The sequence below is a fragment of the Crocodylus porosus genome, unplaced genomic scaffold, assembly GCF_001723895.1.
Source record: "Crocodylus porosus isolate Cpor-Errol unplaced genomic scaffold, CroPor_comp1, whole genome shotgun sequence".
NCBI classification, from domain to species: domain Eukaryota; kingdom Metazoa; phylum Chordata; order Crocodylia; family Crocodylidae; genus Crocodylus; species Crocodylus porosus.
In genome coordinates, this window is record NW_017728918.1 from 108,478,028 (window position 1) to 108,484,228 (window position 6,201).

Here is a 6,201-nt window from a genome sequence, read left to right on the forward strand (position 1 = left end):
ACCTGGCATATGGTGTTAGTCAGATTTGTCTCAGTAAATAAAAGCAGGTTAAGTCACTTGGGAAGAACAGTCATGTGCCAGTCAGTGAGAAAGCATTGTCTCCAAGACACATGAAGCTTATCCTAGTTCAGCTGTTACAGAGCTATGCTACTGCAATGGGAGGAAATGATCTTGGAGAATAAGACATTCACTTAGTTTTCTCAGCAACAGTATCCATAACCTTCTGCCCACACTTTCAAACAGAATGTGGAAAGGAAGCAAATAGCTTTTGATACATAGCTCTTGATGAGAACTAGTTTTCACTCAATGAGTTCTGACCTACCTTGTGCATATTCTGATGTGACAAATACTGCATTCACACAAAAAACAACCTGAATAGAACAGTAGTAAGCTTGCTATGTGTAGTACTCAGAAATTAGGAGATGCTGGAATGAAGGGTGCCTTGTGCATCCTTAATTCTGTTTCTGGGTGCATACATATTACATGCAGTATTTAATTACACAGTAACTTCCTGTTTTTTCTATAGAAGCCCTGCCCCATTCCATGTACAGGATGGATCAGAAACTGTAGATAATGGCATATGTAGTATAAGAGTTCAGACTAGGGTATCCCAATGTTCCCTTTAGGCTTTACAATCTATGAATCTATTCAATATTTTGTTCTCTCCTCATTGTCCAGTGTTTGGCCCTTGGCCTCTTTTGCCGAACACGATTCAAACCCTGCTGTGAAGTGAGAAATATTTGTTTTCTCATGGGCTTTCCTGTGGCACTAATCACCTAATGTTTCACAAACATTAATTAATTAATCTTCACAAAATCATGTCTAGATAAAGGGGTAGCTTTATCTTCATTTCATAGGCACTGGCTTTGGTTTTTGTTGGTGGGTGCTTTTTGTGCGGGGAGGAAAGAGGAAGGACAAGCTCCACACATGCCCAGAACAGGCAACACATTATTTCAACCCAGTTCACCTGATGCTTGTAAAGATAGGTGCTTTAGTAGGGGGGTTTTTGGGTGCTTTGGCATGGTATGGTTATTGTGGGAGTGGAAGAGATGTGTCAGCAGGTTTTGCATTTCTTGTCCTGGCATGGTCTGGACTACAATAACCACACCCCACAAGAGAACCATCACCATTCCTGGATCGTACACCTGCACCTCCAGAAATGTTATATATCTGGGAATGGCTGGATCCAGATCATGCCAGGACAAGAAATGCAAAACCTGCCAACACATCTCCACCACTCTGAAAATAACCATACCCCACAAAAGAACTATCACCATTCCTTTATCTTACACCTGCACCTGTAGAAATGATATACATCTCATCCAGTGTACCAAATGCCCTGATGGAAAATATGTAGGAGAAACCAACAATAACTGCACATATAAAAATATCCAATTACCTGTGGGTGTACGCTTTTCACAAGATGATCATTCCCACTCTGACCTCTCAGTTTTAATTGCGACAGGGGGGCCAACTCAGGGCTGGGTCTCAAAGTCAACCCGCCCAACTGTCTACAACAGTCTGCCCTGTCTTATTTGCCATGTCTTGCTGTTTTAAAAACTGATATTAAAATATGGGAAGCTACCCATTAAGTACTCTGATGCATAGGGCATTATATGTGGGTCCAACCTTCCCTATACATGTCCCATGCCTCACAAATGGCATCCAAAATCATTAAACTGCCCACTATTGCTCCCCCAACTCTATTGCTGAGCCACACTCAGCCTCTGGCCCAAATCTGGCCTCAGGTATCCATAGATTTACCTTGGCCACTACGCCCCCTCCCTGGGGCTTCAACTCACACCCTCATACTAGGGCCTCCCACTTATGCCCTCTCACTAAGACATGTCATCGATCTCTTGGGGCCAGCCTGTGCACAGCCCTTCAGGTCACACAGACCCTACTCTGCATGCCCCTGTGCAGCCCTTCAGGCCTGCCTCCTTTATAAACAGTCCTTCAGGCCATCACTGTGAACCCTACCCTGTGCAGCCTCCCTTATATTCCACACCCCCTCACTGGGGCCACTATTCTGTTCCCTCACTGGGGCCACTTCTGCCCCCTCAGTGGGGCCATCAGGGCCTTACAATCCCAGGTGTCCACAAACATGCCTGGCCCCCTTCCTGTTCCTACTGCCGGGTTACCTACCAGGGGACTGAGGCTATAAGGCCTTCCATACTTGCCTTTCACTGGGGTGGCAACTGGTGTGGCATTTCCTGGGGACCACCTGCTACAGGCTGCCCCACCACACCATTTCCACCCTATCAGGGTGTAGTTTTAGGTCATGTCCTAGAACTCCTGCCATCCTCATAGTTTCTGATGGCTTTTGCTCCAGTTGCTCACAGCAAACTGTTGGCTCCCCTGCTCTTATTGCTAGCAGTGGAGTCCTCTTTCCCAATCAGGCAGTCTCCTGCTGGCCATGTGACTCCTGACTGGAGGGGTGCAGTCACCTGCAGGTTGCTCTGTTGCTTGTTCTTAGCTCTTAAAGCGACAGGCACCAAAGGTAGATGTGCCACACTAATCCTCAAAGGGAACTTCCAAAAAACCCTTTGTAGATGAGCCTACGAACTCCACATCATAAATCTACTGGAAAGAAAAAATCATTGACTCAGTATAGACATTGGATTTATGACACATTACCAGAGATCTGGGTTTTATGTTTCCCACAGAAAAACAGAGAAAACCATGGATTTCCTGATTTTATCTGAAGCAATTTCCTTCCTTTTCTTAGCAGAGATACCCATGGATTTCCCATTTTTGCAAAGCCATCTGCAGGCTGGCAGAGTTCCAGCCTAAAAGAGCTAATTGCAAAAAAGGTGGGAAACCCCCAACCCTGTCCAGAGGTGGAGGAAAAGGAGGAAAGGGTGGGGCCTGAGGCTCTCAGTCAGCCAATGCTTGGCACAGGCTTGCTGTTCTTCCTGGAGTGTAAGGTAAGTGGGGATTGTAGGGGACTTGGGGATGCCTCTGGAAGGGATGGAGGGTTGCAGGTCATGGCTGAGGGGCACCAGCAGGCCTGGGGGATGGGCCTGGGTGGCAGATATGAGTGGGAGTGTTGCCAGGGCTGGGGGAGGAGCCAGCAAGGTGGGAGGGGATAGGATGTTGGTGTGTGGCTGGGGGCTGAGGGAGAAGGAAGGTGTTGAGGGAAGCCCCACACAGAGTGCCCACTGATGGCGTATGGACCAGGAGCAGCATGCTATTGCCAGGTCAGGCTTGTCTGGGGGTGGGGGGCGGAGCCAGCTCCCAGCTGCAGTGTGCAGTCCTGGGGAGCAGGGGGGACCCATGCCCCCCAGATCTGTGCATGGGGCAGGGGCAGGGTGGGTGTGCACTACAGGCTTATGCTCCCCACCCTGCTACCCTTCCCCAGGGCCTCCATAGTGCAGCGTGTGTAACACGCCATGGCAGGGCATAGTAGGGCTGTGCAGGAAAGCTGCTTGTCTCTGCAAGCTCCATGCTGCCCTGGCCACACTTTCCCTGTGTGCACAGGGGCAGCATGGGCAGCAGCACAGGGTTGTGCCTCTCACTGCCAGCCCTGCCTGCAGGGGAAGTGTCACCAGGGCATCGCAGAGCTTGCAGAGGCAAGCAGCTTTCCTGCACATTCCCACTGTGCCTTGCCATGCCAGGTTGCACATGCTGCACTGAGGAGGCCCTGGGGGAGGGCATCAGGGCAGGGAGCAGAAGCCCTCATTGGCACCTGCCCTGCCCCCACTTCACATACAGATCTGGGGAGCGTGAACCCACGTGTCCCTCGAGAGTGCATGCTGCAGCCAGTCCCACCCCTGCCTGAGCCTTTAGCAGGCAGCAGCTGGGGTGGGGAGCTGGCTCCGTGCTCCTTCTGCTGCAGCAGCCTTCTGTTGGGGGCAAGGAGCTGTGGACTTGGGTCCTTGGCCCTATAGCCCTGGCAGCTGGGGGCCCCCTCCAGTAGGGGTTGTAGGTGGGGGCAAGGGGCACGAGCAGGGCTCAGGGGCTGGGGAGGAGTAGTGAAGGGCAGGAGCAGGGCTGGGGGGCTGTTGTGGGGGGTCTGAGGAGCATGAGCAGGGCAGGGGGCCTGTGGGAGGAGTGAAAGGCATGAGCAGGGCTGTTGTGTGGGGTGTGAGGGACACAGGCATGGGAGGGCTGGTGTAGGGGGAGTGAGGGGCATAAGCAGGGTGGGGGGCCTGTGGAGAGGGTGAGGGGCACCAGTGAGGCTGGGGAGACTGTTGTAGGTGGAGTGAGGGGCACCAGCAGGGCCAGGGGGCATGACTGTGGGGGGTCTTTAATTTTAATAATGGCTTTTTGAGGGTTTTATCAGAGAATTTGCACTTTTTTATCCTGGAAAACCAGGATCCCTGTGACATCACAACCTGCCTGACATCTGATTCACCAGGTACCTGCCTGACCTGACCATTTACACTTGTTTTCCTCCTTTCCTCCCTTCCCCTCCCCTTCTTCTCTACCCTTTGTTTTCCTAATTTCCAGCTATTTACTTTTTTTCATGGACTGCCTCTTTTCTACCTTGGAGAACTCAACTACAGCTGAGTCTCCCTTGTTATTTTTCTCCTCCCCTCCCTGCTCTACCGTTTGTTTTCCTGATTTCCACCTATTTACATTCTCACTGACATCTTGTCACACTTTTAGTGTCTTTCATTCTTCAGAGATCTTGAAAATAGCAGAGACCTGACACCTGAGACCTGACACCTGAAGAAGGGTGCTTGTGCCCAAAACCTTGCAAAGAACATTTTTCCAACTACTCAGGGGGTCTAATAAAAGATACCACATCTATCCAAAGAAACTTGTCTACCTATGTCCTTAGACCAACATGACTACATCCAAAAACCCCATTTCACAGCAAAGCACTCTAGCCACCAGGCCACAGGCTAGGCAATGCTGATATAGCCTCCCCTCACCTCCACATCTCCTTCCCTCCTTTTGGTGAAGCTGGCTCACTAACCAGCCAAGAAAGGAAATTCCCAAGGAAAAAGGGGTGATTCAGTGAGATGGCCTCTGCTTTGGAAGCTTGTCCTTAATGGGGCACTGTTATCTATTGATTTTTATCCAATGACTATTAACTGTAGATATACCACCAGGAGCAAGAACAGAATCCAGAACCAGCAGTCGGTTGCCATCCTCATGGGAGATCAGCACTTGAGACAGAAACACATTCTTCCCATGTGGTTCACAGGTACAGCTGACAACAGAGGAAAGGTGAGACTCCAGAATCATGGGTTCTGGTCCAGGCTCTGTATGGGAGTGTTCTTAGTGACTAGGACTGGACAACTGAGCCAATTCCCATTTGTTGGCAGGCAATCATTTACTCAAGGAAGCTCCAAAAGCACCATGTCTAATCCTCACAAGCAACAAGGCCCAATAGCAAAAACAGGGGAGGAAGGATGGTCATGTGGTAAAGGCACTATCCTACAACATGAGAGACCCAGGCTCAATTCTCTGCCCTCCTACTGATGCCTCATGTAAATCTGAACAACTCTCTCTCTGTGGGACCCATGGAGGATGGCACAGCTTCCACCACATTACTTGTAATCTGTAATTCATCTAAACAACACTGGCACCAATATATATTGGTATGACTGACAAAAATGAATGCTTACAACATGCTATAGATAAAAAGCAGGGAAGAGGAGAGCACTGCCAATGCCCTGCTCCTGCAATGACAGGGAAGAAATTGGTTCTCTGCTCAGAAGGTCCTAGATTCTTGCCCTGATTTTTTCTCACTTCCTTGGCCCATTCTCCTTGTCCACCCAGGTATAGTTTCCATTCCTTGGGTCTTGTTTCCTAGCCAGTCCTCATGTCCCCAAACAAGATCACCATTTGACTCCTAATGCCCCTAAGATCCCAGTCTCTCCTTTCTATACCTAATCACAGGCTTCTTGCCCATCAAATTTCAGTTTCCACCTCCCAATCCATGATCCAATCTGTCTGCCCTCATCATCTCACAATGTCTAGTCATGCTCCTCCCCGAAAGCTCATCTTTCAGTTTCATCCACTTCCAATGCACACATTAATAGACTTCTAACTCTCCCTGTTTCTCTCCTGCCCCATACTCCCTGAACTGATTCAGTGTCCCATTCTTCCTGTTCAGCCAGTCCCAGGCATTACCCTAGCCCCAGCTGGGCTGTGTGGGTGTTGGGGTAGGCTTGGAACAACAGTGACAGAGGCAGGCAGGCATGTTCCCCCTCCATGCCTGGCATAGGCAACGTGTAAGGTGACCAT